The sequence below is a fragment of the Rhipicephalus microplus genome, chromosome X, assembly GCF_043290135.1.
Source record: "Rhipicephalus microplus isolate Deutch F79 chromosome X, USDA_Rmic, whole genome shotgun sequence".
In the NCBI taxonomy this organism is placed as follows: domain Eukaryota; kingdom Metazoa; phylum Arthropoda; class Arachnida; order Ixodida; family Ixodidae; genus Rhipicephalus; species Rhipicephalus microplus.
The window spans coordinates 4,766,858-4,778,840 of NC_134710.1; positions in this window are offsets into that span (position 1 = coordinate 4,766,858).

Consider the following 11,983-nt stretch of genomic DNA (forward strand, 5'->3'; position numbering starts at 1 on the left):
ACCACATGTTAAAATGATATCTCACCAACTAGCCCAGCTTGCAACCCTACTGAACAAACAGGACAACCTGTTAATGTTTCATTAAATAGGCATCAAGCAAGCATGGCAAATAACTGGAAGCAATGGCACAGCATTTTATAGTGGCAGGACATATCTTCAACGATCTTAAACCTTAAATACAGTAACCAGCTTTTCAAAAAGAAAAAAATTGCTGCACCTTATTCACAAGTTTAATACATTCCAGCCAACAAGTATAATTCAAAGGGGGCAACTGAACTAATTTGACATGGCACACACACAACGAAAACCTATAAAAATAAGCCATGCTTCAAGGAATTTCTAAGGCTAATTATCCCCATTGTCACGTGGTGCTTCCTCAAGGCAAAGATAATTCAGCAAAATGTCTTCTCCTTTTCTACCCATCCATGCAAAACACTTGCTCCCTCCTGTCCCTCATTTCTTTCTGTTTCCTGGGCTTTTGATTGATTTCCCCTTTTACTCTGGCGCAACCCATTACGGGGGATCGGCTTTTAACTCACCCAATTCAGCATGCGGACTCCTGGTTTTCATCTCCTCGTTTTCGCTTGTGGCCTTCCCTGCTTTGTTTAAGTTGGTGGAGAGGTATGAAGAATATACAAAATGCACTAAGGTAGGCAAGAGATGAATTTTGGCCTTATTGGCACAACATATGTGAAATGTTTTGTGGTCATTTTGCCGATTGTTAGCACCAGTGTATGTAAGTTCCCTTCATCTTGATAAATCTGCCCTACACAACTCAGATAGGTCAGCAGTTGCAGTTTTGAAGAAGTCTGCATGTTGAGATGATGGCACTAGCGACAACCTGTGTTCACAAATATTTCATGTCTTTAAGCTTGTATTCCTCTCAACTTCTGTGTTTTTTGGTTTCATAACATGACACTTCTTATTTAAAAAAATAATAAAATTGGTACTGCCTTGTATAATTCGTGTTAATAATAGCTCATTTTTGTCTGTATTTTGGTAGATTTTCAATGCACCCATTGTCTTGGTTTCTTTTGAGTAATCATTTGATTGAGTTAGTAAACCAACGATTGCTCTTCATCGTTTATCTCCTGCCGTATTTTGTTTATTTCCTGCCATCTTGCGTCTACAGAATAGTACGTACTATACTAAGACTGAAAATATGAAACAAAAAGAATGATCTTTTTACACTGTAGCACCAAAATTAGGATATTTAGTAATTGGGTCTTTTTATTTTATTACCAGCATGTCAAGTGCCGGAGGCATGACTGCTGGCTAACCAATGAAGAGTTCATTCCTGGGCGAATGTGAAAAATATTTACCCCCCCCCCCCCCCCCCCGCCAACGCTCATCTGCAATTTTTTTTCAGTGGTTCATTAATTCAAATAGCATCATAATTTGAAAAGTGGGCCAAATGTGACGTATCACCCTAATTTGTTATGCAGCACTGAGCAGCTGACTCGTCCGTCACTCAGTGTCAGCGCAGCAGATTTTACCTGGTTTAATTGCTCCTGCTGCAGATCGGGCACAGCAGAAGAGCGACACGTAATCCTAGAACACGCAACCTGTTTAAATTACACACGCAATAAATGTACATAATGAGTACACGTATCCAAACAAGAGAAATACGCAACACGTACGGCGGAAGTACGGTAAACAATGAAAGTTTTACTTTCATTTTAAGATCTGTATTATCCTTTACAATAATTTCATCAGGCTGCTGTACAAACCGAGAAACTTGCACAGCGAGAACGTTTTGGAATTGTGGTACATTAACAAAGAGCGGTATTACCATCACTGCCACGAAATTGATGATGCAAAAGTGCGTTCAGCCGGAGATTAGTTAGAGATTGACAGCTTACCCGTCCTTGACATGAGGTACATTGTGAAGCTGAGAACATTTGTGTTCATCACTGTCGTCGCTCAAGAGTAGATTTATCGCGAGGAAGAGTGCTTGCCGCAAATAAACACGTAGCTTGAACTTCGCGCTGGTCCAACGACAAGACCGGAAGCCGCCATGACACTTTTCCTCACAGGAAACAGACGCAGTGCTAACGTAAGACCATAGTTATAGCGCGAGAATAAAACGACGACACAGAGACAAGAAGGACACGAAAGACACGAGCGCTTGTGTCTTTCGTTTCCGTCTTGTCTCTGTGTCGTCGTTTTCTTCTCGCGCTATAACTATCGTCATGCCATACCAACTAGCCCAAGCTGCCACACTGCTAACGTAAGCCTAAGTTGTTGTAAGCAGAATTCAACGCAGCTACCACCTCAAATACAGCAGCGATGACCGGCGATTCGTGCTTAATACGTTTTCGTTTTTAATTTTTCATTTTAAATGTTTGACGAAAACGATCTCTTCACATGCTTGAATACCATAGTCATCATCATCAGTAAGCCCGCCAAAATTGAATGCAGAACTTCGAGGCACCCAAAAATGCCATTATTATTATTATTATTATTATTATTATTATTATTATTATTATTATTATTATTATTATTATTATTATTATTATTATTATTATTACAACTTGCAGAGAAATCACAATGCTCCTCTGAAAATGGAGCAGAGCCACAGTCACGTGCATTCTCAGCACTACCTTAGAACACTCGTATGCGAGGCCTTAGAACAAGAAAAAAATTATGACATAGAGGAAATGAACAAAACCATAACTACATTGATTCCTAAAACGCAACTGCAGTTCGGTTAAAGCACTAGGGCAAGAAGTAAGCAAACTCTCCCAAACCACAAAAAATAAAAAAGAAACAACAATCTACAAAAGCTACCCAGTCAAGATCTAAAGTTGAATTAACTGATCTAAAAGGGCTGATAACAAAAAGAAAATTGCCGACATGGGGATTTATAGCACCAAATAATTAGATGAAGAGTTCAAAGAAAGGACAGAGCATGACAACAGGAAACTACTTACGAATGCACACTCCGACAGATAGAGTAACATAATCAGAAGTCTCAACATCTATGGTAAGGTGGCAGAAGACTTTTACTACAGCTCACGATTAAGCCACCTAACAGAGAAAGAAGCCAAAGTTCAACAAAACACTTAAACTCCATGAGCAAATATAAAGAAAGTTAGAAAGAAACATAAAATCAGAAGCCTAACCAGGAACGAATCTCCTTGGATACCCTACCCTGAGAGAATGGAATAGGGCCCTACAAAACATGACCAACGAAAAATCATGCAGCAAAATTGTTGACCCGATCAAAGATGGAAATCTCGTGTTTAACAAGCTTGTGACACTTTCTGCATAATGCCTCACGTACTGGCGAATCAAATGTACAACCCAACTGTAAAAATGCGAATACCAAACTTAATACAAAAAAGAGATGAAAGATTTGAAGAATTATACACAGATCAACAGATGTCCCACTGTGGATCATAGTCATGCGCTGTCAAACTGAAAAATCTGCGAAACGAAACACATCAATTTACTTAGCTTGCAGAGACTAATAAAAGGCATTCGACTCGGTAGAGATACCAGCAGTCTTAGAGTAGCTAGTGCATAATGCATGCATCAATACCCTAGCCAACATCTGTAGAGAGTCCACAGCAGACAGACAGACAGAAAATGAACTTTATTAAGGTCTTGAGGGGCGACTAGAAAAGTCGCTTCATGGCGTAGTAGCTGTCGCAAAGCAGAAAAATTTTATTCTTGAAGTGGATCTGGCAAGGAGACGAAATCTGAGCAATATTTACAGCATGCTTAGCAGAAGTATTTGAGCCACCGTGTTGATAAGAAACACGAATAAACGTTTACAAGGAATATCTCGGTACTTACGCTTTGCAAACGACATTTTGCTTTTCAGCAGTGGTGCCGTTGAACTACAATGAACTGAGGGTCTAAACCGAGAAAGTGTTCAAGTGTTCAAGTAGGGCTACAGATAAATAAGTAAAAGACAAGGATCTAATGTTAGGGGGCCAAACATGAGAGCGAGAGTTTGCAATGGCACACTAGAATCCTTAGGATATATACGTATTTAAGTCAGATATTCACAGGACACACTACTCATGAAAAGGAAATTCACCAAACAACATGGATGGGCTAAAGCTTTAATGGCAGACATTCCCAAATCATAAAAGGCAATTTACAACTGTACCTAAAGCAGAAAGTGGTCAACTATTGTATGCTGCGGGTAATAACATATTGTGCAGAAGCTTGAATTATAGTAAAAAAAGAAGAAAAAAAAAGTCCAGAACAGACCAAGAACTATGCAAAATAGAAACAGAAAATGGTTAGCATAACATAGAGATATTAAAAAATCAGAGCTCTATAGAGAACAAACAGGGCTAGATGACATTCTAGCTGACGTTAATAAAAAAGGTGGACCTGGGCAGATCAAGCAATGCGAAGGAGAGACAAGTGACCAGTTAGAAAGATTGTGTGGCTACAAAAAAGATGGGAAAAATAGCTTAGAAAGGCAGAAGGCTAGATGGGATTTGCATGCATAAGATCAAATAAGCTTGCACAGGGTTGGCAAAATTGTAGGTAACTGGGGGAAGCGTTTGTATAGCATTGGACATAAAAAAAAAGGCTGATATACAGGAAGAGCATGTGTTATCGAGCTGTTGGACATCGCAGGTTGGTGTTTCAATACCAACAGGTTATTTATTTATTTATTTATTTTATTTTCCTCAAGGGTCCCTAACAGAAGGGACATTACATGAGGGGTGGGCATACAAGAAATGGTGAAAGGCAAAGTTGGATGTGCAACAAAATAAAAAAACAAATTTTAGGACATAGACGAAGCAGCAGAAACAAACAAAACAAAAAAGTTGAGAGGGCACGGCACCCGGCCTGCGGACAGCATGGCTAAACCGCTGCTGCTGCTTTTGCAGGTTGGTTACCGCAATGGAATAGCTTCTTGTCGTAGTGATGATTTATGCTTGTTGATCCTGCCGTGCCCTCGAAGATGTTACTGTATTATAGTTGACTGTTGGTCTGCTGTGGTGATGCTTGTTATGTCGGGAGATGTCGAGGAAAACCCCGGGCCTGCTACGACGCAAGAGCTCTTGCAAACGATCTTGGAAAACCAGGCCAAGTCTGAACGTGATTTGAATGCTATTAGAGACCAAATATCTGAAGTAAACGTTAAAACAGATAAGCTAACCAGTTCGCTTGCTTTAATCCATGAAATGAACCTGAAAATTGATATTTTGGAAGCTACTGTCCGGCAGCAGGCGGAAAGGCTGGTAGAATACGAAAACAGAAGCCGGAGAAACAATCTTTTGGTATTTGGTCTCGCTGAAAAAAGTATAGAATCAGAATCTGATTTAATGGTTTCGGTCGTGGACAAGATATTTAAGGAAAAACTTGATGTAGAAGTTAAGACGATCGAGAGAATACATCGCATGGGAAAGGTACAGCCCGGGAAGGTTAGGCCAGTCATCATGAGATTCTATGACTACCGAAAAAAGGAGCGTGTGATGAAAAATTGTCCGAAGCTGAAGGGAAGTCCCATAAGTATTAGTAATGACTATGCGAGTGAAACAGTGGAAGTGCGGAGGAAGTTATGACAAAGTGCGGCTGCTGAGCGTGATAGCGGTTTGAAGGTTTCCCTGATTCACGATAAGCTCAAAGTAAACGATAAGCTCTACACTTGGGATCAGAACAAGAATGAGCGTTGTGCGATTTCGAACAGCAAAGGCAAGAGGGATGGCAGAGCTGCCCCTGCTACCCGCTCGAATGCCGCATCTGCGTCAAACACTTCCACTTCTGCGCCAAAATCGTAGCTACGCCTGCTTGTACTAAATGCTCGTAGCATTGTAAATAAGGTCATGGAACTCGAATTCTTGTTGCTGTCACATAGCCCACAAATTGCTGTCATAACCGAAATATGGTTGTTGAGTCCTTTAATTCCCGACGATTGTATTATTCCCCCGGATATCTTGTACACAGGTGGGATAGGGATTCCCGGGGTGGTGGAGTGGCCATTCTTGTGAAGTCGCCTATTACGACAGAAAGAATTGATTGCTCTCTCTCCGAAACGGTTTGGTGCAAAATATTCGTTGAAAAAGTGGTTTTTATTGTCGGAGCAATTTACAGGCCCCCTGGTACCACGCCTAATTTCCTAGACCAACTGAACAGTTTCTTGTGCAAATTTCAGAATGGCAACACGAGGTTGATACTGACTGGCGATTTTAATTTACCGCATATAAATTGGGAAAGTGTCACACCTGGACATATAGATACTCTGAGTGGTGATAAAATGTTGGAAATAATGTTCTCTCATAACTTAACACAGATTGTAAAAGAAAATACGCGAGTAACTGCTAATTCAGAAACATTGCTTGAGTTAGTGTTCCTATCACGCAGAGTGACACATAGCACTTTATCGGTCGAAGAGGGAATATCGGACCACAAGCTGATAACTGTTAATATCCAACTAGACGCAAAGCCGCAGAAGCGGCCATTTATCCCGGTTCAGATTAAAAATTTTGCATGGGCCGATGACACGTCTATACTTGATTATCTAGAATTGTCCCTTCATGAGTTTGAACTTGCTTCTGTCTCAGAATCTGTAGAAGAGTTATGGCAGCGTTTCAAAATCATTGTAAAGCATTGTACGGATAAATTTGTTCCAACTCGTAAAAAGAAAACGAAACAGCGCAGTCCGTGGATAACCCGGGAAATCGTCCATATCAAACGAAAAATAAAACGCATGCGGAAAAACAAAACCAACTCGGTAGCAATTGTCCAATTTCGTGGACAGTTAAAGACAGCATTAAAAGAATCCAAACGAAAGTTTTATACCGAAACCCTTGCTGACTTCATTAAGTCTTCCCCTAAAAAATTTTGGCTTCACTTGAAGAATAAAAAAGAAGAAATTGAACAGATAAAAATTGGACCCGAGACAGTGAGGCAAAAACCGCAGATAGCAAATTCTTTCAACCAGTTCTTTCAGTCGGTCTTCACTAGAGATGAAACCGATCAGGTGGATGCTGACCAGGCCTGCCCGCGCGCCTGCGCAATGGAGCCCTTAGCTATCATGCAGGAAGGGGTGTTCAGTCACTTGCTAGGGCTTGACACTAAAGGCAACCGGACCAGACGAAATTTCCAGTGAATTCTTACGACGGTATGCCGAATGGTCGTCCTTTTATTTAACAATCATTTTCAGAAAATCTCTTGAAACATCCTCATTACCGCAAGACTGGCGCACTGCAATTGTAAAGCCTATATACAAAGCTGGCAATCGACTTCATGTGAACAATTATCGCCCCGTTTCACTGACCTTTGTGTGTTGCAAAATCATAGAACACTTCATAGCAAGGCACATTATTATTTTTCTTGAGTCAAAAGAGTTTTTTTATCCCCATCAACACGGATTCAGGAAGGCGTTGTCAACTGTTACTCAACTGGTAGAAACAGTTCATGATTTTTATTTATCTCTCCAAGGTCAACAACAAATAGAGGTCATTTGTGTAGATTTCGCCAAAGCATTTGATAAAGTTCCTCATAGCAAATTAATTTTTAAGCTTCAGCAACTAGGACTTAGCTCAGATATACTAAATTGGATAGCCGCGTATTTGGAGAACCGTCAACAAAAAGTACGTGTAGATGATTGCACATCTAGTTCATTCAAAGTACTGTCTGGTGTCCCACAGGGGTCTGTGCTGGGTCCTTTGTTGTTTTTAATTTTTATAAATGATATTTCCGTAGTTGTCGAAAGCCCGGTTAAAATCAAACTTTTTGCAGACGATTGTTTAATTTACGCTCCTGTAACTAACGCAAACGATCAAATCAAAATAATCGCTGTCTGCAAGCCTTGCATAATTGGTGCACCCAGTGGGGGATGGAAATTAACTTTTATAAGACTACGTTCACCCATATAACCAAGAAAAAATCCGTACTCGCATATGATTATAAAATCGTAAATAGCCTTCTGACCAGAACACACAGCTTTAAATACCTGGGGGTGACTATTACCAGCGATTTGGGGTGGCACACTCATGTTGAGGAGGTGTGTTCAAAGGCCTACAGGAAGTTGTTTTACTTGAGGAAAAAACTCGAAGATGCCCCTAGAGATGTCAAATTACTTTCATATAAGACATTTGTTCGCCCTATTTTGGAGTATGCGTCTTCTGTATGGAGTCCTCATCAGCAGTCACTGAGAGATAAAGTAGAAAAAATTCAAAAGCTAGCAGTGCGCTTCATTTGCTCGCGGTACCGGAGGACAGAATCCGTCACAAATTTGTTAAAATCATGTGCGCTAGAACCCCTGCAAGTGCGCCGCGAAAAGCAAAGGTTAAAACTCTTGTTTCAAATTATAAGAGGCGAAATCAAAATAAATAAAGACACATACATACAACCTGCACCCAAACGAGGAGCTCGGTTGAACCATAGTCACCCAATAAGGCCTTTTTGGGCGCGCCTGAATGGCTTTAAAAATTCTTGTTTTCCGTATAGTATAGAAGTGTGGAATAGACTTCCAGAGTACGCTGTTACTAGCGCAAATGTCAAAGAGTTTGAGTGTTCGCTAGAATTGTATTACCGGCAACATGAAACGTAATGTCTGTTTTGTCATTGTGTATTGTTTTTGTTTAGTGTTTATATTCCTCCCTGTAATGACCCTCAAGTGAGGGTTACAGTATTAATAAATAAAAATAAATAAATAAATAAAAAAGTAAAGAGGGGGGGGGGGGGGTAACAGGTACATTTGTTTGTGGACTCTAGATAAAAACATTTCGCAGTGACAAGAGATACCACTTATAAGATAAAAATCATTACCAAATACACAAAATTTACATACACGCCATACTAGGAAGATGACACTAGAAACTATTACACAAGAATCAGCATGGTAAGTCACCCGGGAAAAAATATCACGGTTCAGTGATGGTTGACAGGGAATTTTTAAAGGCTTCGGCATCCTGAATGCTAACAATAGTATCTGGTAGGGCGTTCCATTCCTTAGCTGTCCGAATGAAGAAAGATTCGGCAAATATGGTAGTTTTGGGACGAGGGTAATGTACTTGCATAGTGTTGCAACAACGAGCAGAGAAATAGGGGCGTTCAACTCACATCACAGTGCTATCGCTTACGTATTGTAGTTGTACTACCAACTGCTTTTCGACAGGTTTCTGATTTGATTTGTGGCGTTTAACGTCCCAAACCCACCATATGATTATGAGAGACGCCGTAGTGGAGGGCTCTGGAAATTTCGACCACCTGGGGTTCTTCATTCTGCACTCAAATCTGAGCACACGGGCCTACAACATTTCCGCCTCTATCGGAAATGCAGCCGCCGCAGCCGGGATTCGATCCCGCGACCCGCGGGCCAGCAGCTGAATACCTTAGCCACTATACCACCGCGGCGAGGCTTTCGACAGGTTTCTAGCAACGTTGAAACATATCTGGAACATTTAGCAGAACCATGTAAAGCCATGTCTCCGACACTGTATAGTGCATCTGCAGCCAGGATTAATCCGTGGTACATTGCGAAAGTTGTGGTCTCCGACGTGGTGTGCCCATGATTTGATTGATTTGTGGGGTTTAATGTCGCAAAACCACCATATGATTATTAGAGACGCCGTAGTAGAGGGCTTCGGAAATTTCGACCACCTGGGTTTCTTTAACGTGCACCCAAATCTGAGTACACGGGCCTACAACATTTCCGCCTCCATCGGAAATGCAGCCGCCACAGCCGGGATTTGATCCCGCGACCTGCGGGTCAGCAGCCGAGTACCTTAGCCACTAGACCACCGCGGCGGGGCATTGGTCTGCCCAGGAGCACGCATAACCTAATAGACATGCTGAGCTGCTTTGCACAAGAGTGACCATGTTGAAAGGTGTGCCTGTTTAACCGTAGATGCATGGTTCCTCAGGGCGCTTTCAGCACGTGAATTCTGAGAGATGACGCGTTTCGACTGATTGCACATGCCTGACTAGGCACTTCTATAAAGGCATGAGGAACATTTAGACAACATATCAATTTCGTCCTTGCTTACTTTAATAGTTTGCTATCTAGCACTATCTTGCATGAGTAAATGAGAGATCCAAACCATACTAGGGTGCAGTGAACCACATGCAGCTAACTTCTGACAGTGTGAATAGTGTGCCTATACAACACTGGTAAGTGACACTGATACATGCAATAACTTGTTACCTGTGCGATAAGATTTAAAAGTGGGAAAACACCACAATTAGGAAAAGGATCTTTTGAAATCAGAAAGAAAGGATATGTTTTTGTCATGAACCAATACAACTGTATTAAAGTGACAATGCCTGCTATTAAAGTGGCAATGCATTGCTACTAGCCGTTGAGTATTTGCAGCAAAGTTTAGATGCACAGATGAAAAAAAAAGAATATGAAGACACTGCCAACTACTGGCGTTTATTAAAGCCTCTGCAGATTATATGGCTGGTGTCATCTCCAGGTAACACTGCTGGTCAAAGATTGAAAAGTGAAAAAAAAAACATGAGAAGTGCCCCGGGGCACTTCTCATGAAGGTAGTTGATTTTTTCAAGGTGAAGCTTCATTAAAAAGTTGTGTTTTTCCCTTAAGTTCTGTTTGAAGTTCACAGGGTGAAAGCTAGTTAATAAGTTTGATGTCACTTCCACCTTAAAAGGAACAGAGTTGATACCTTAATGTTGTTAATGAAATAAAATCAATTCATTTTTTCACTTGAAAACAGAGTTAATACATTAATATTATGACTGAAATACAATCAATTATTTTTTCCAATTGGAGGGAAACACCACAATTTATTTCAGCAGAAGCTTTTACATTCACAAAACGTATGCCTTTTTTGCACACTCTCAAGTCTATGTGCTTTGGTCATTACTAGCTTATAAATAGTAAAATGGTTTAAATGATGAATTGTAATAGTGCCAACTTTTGTATACTAAATTGTAAAACTTTTATACTTTTCAGAGAGAACCAAAAAATTAAAGGGCAAGTATTTAACTCAGGTGATTAGTGTCAAGATGTTTTTGAAGCCATATACACTTTTATATTTTGTTGCATATATTTGATTTAACACACTCGTTATAAACATAGTTTTTTAAGCTCTGTTAGTACTATACCTGGGATATATTTATTATGCACAGTGCAGCAAAGGACACAAAAATAACTTTAAAAAGTGTGCTTTTTAAACATTCTCATGGACTAAATCCATATACAATACAGTGAATCTCAAGATTTGTGGAGATCAATTTCATCTAAAAGATTCAATCGCAAGCTGTCTTGGCTGCATTTTTTTTTTACTCCTTGAGTCGATTGTTACTAAGTTGATATGTATTTTTGTGTAAACTTAGGAGCTGTCAGCATATCAAGGGCTCACAAGATATGTCAATCACACTGCTGCCTCAGGAATAGCTGATGGTACAATATTATGCCTGCATGCACATCTGTGCTTTTAGCAGCACAGCCTTCAGTTTCATCAAAATCAGGTGCATGCCACGGTACCATGATGCGCATATCATAATTTCTGCCAGGTAAAACAGCACTTCATTGTAACTTGTTGAGCCATAAATGAGTACATATTTATTGTTTATTACATTGTTTTAAACAAGGTTGTCACACATTGCAAACACACTCGACATTGCTTCAATCAATGCCTGATTAGTTCTTTCCGAAGCATTTACAACTACTGGTATTTACAACTACTGGCATTTACAACTACACCACCTGGAATTCCAAGGTTGAAATGCCACCGCAACTGATATTTATTGTATCTATTTATTGAAAATTTTCACTCCTTATGAAGCTGCTATTATTGGCAACAAATGTACTGTTGTACTGTCTCCTTAATGCTTACTCAGAGATTTCCAAAGTGCATTCTTGCTGATCCTGAGTTAACATAGGCAGTGAATCACATGTGGGTGGAACCCATATCCCACAGAGAATAGTGTGCAGGTATGCACACATGTGACTGATCAAAAAGGTTTGACATCGTGTTAGACAAGCATGTCACATTGTTGATGTCACGGGGTTATGACACAGCCGTTACAATGTCAGGCT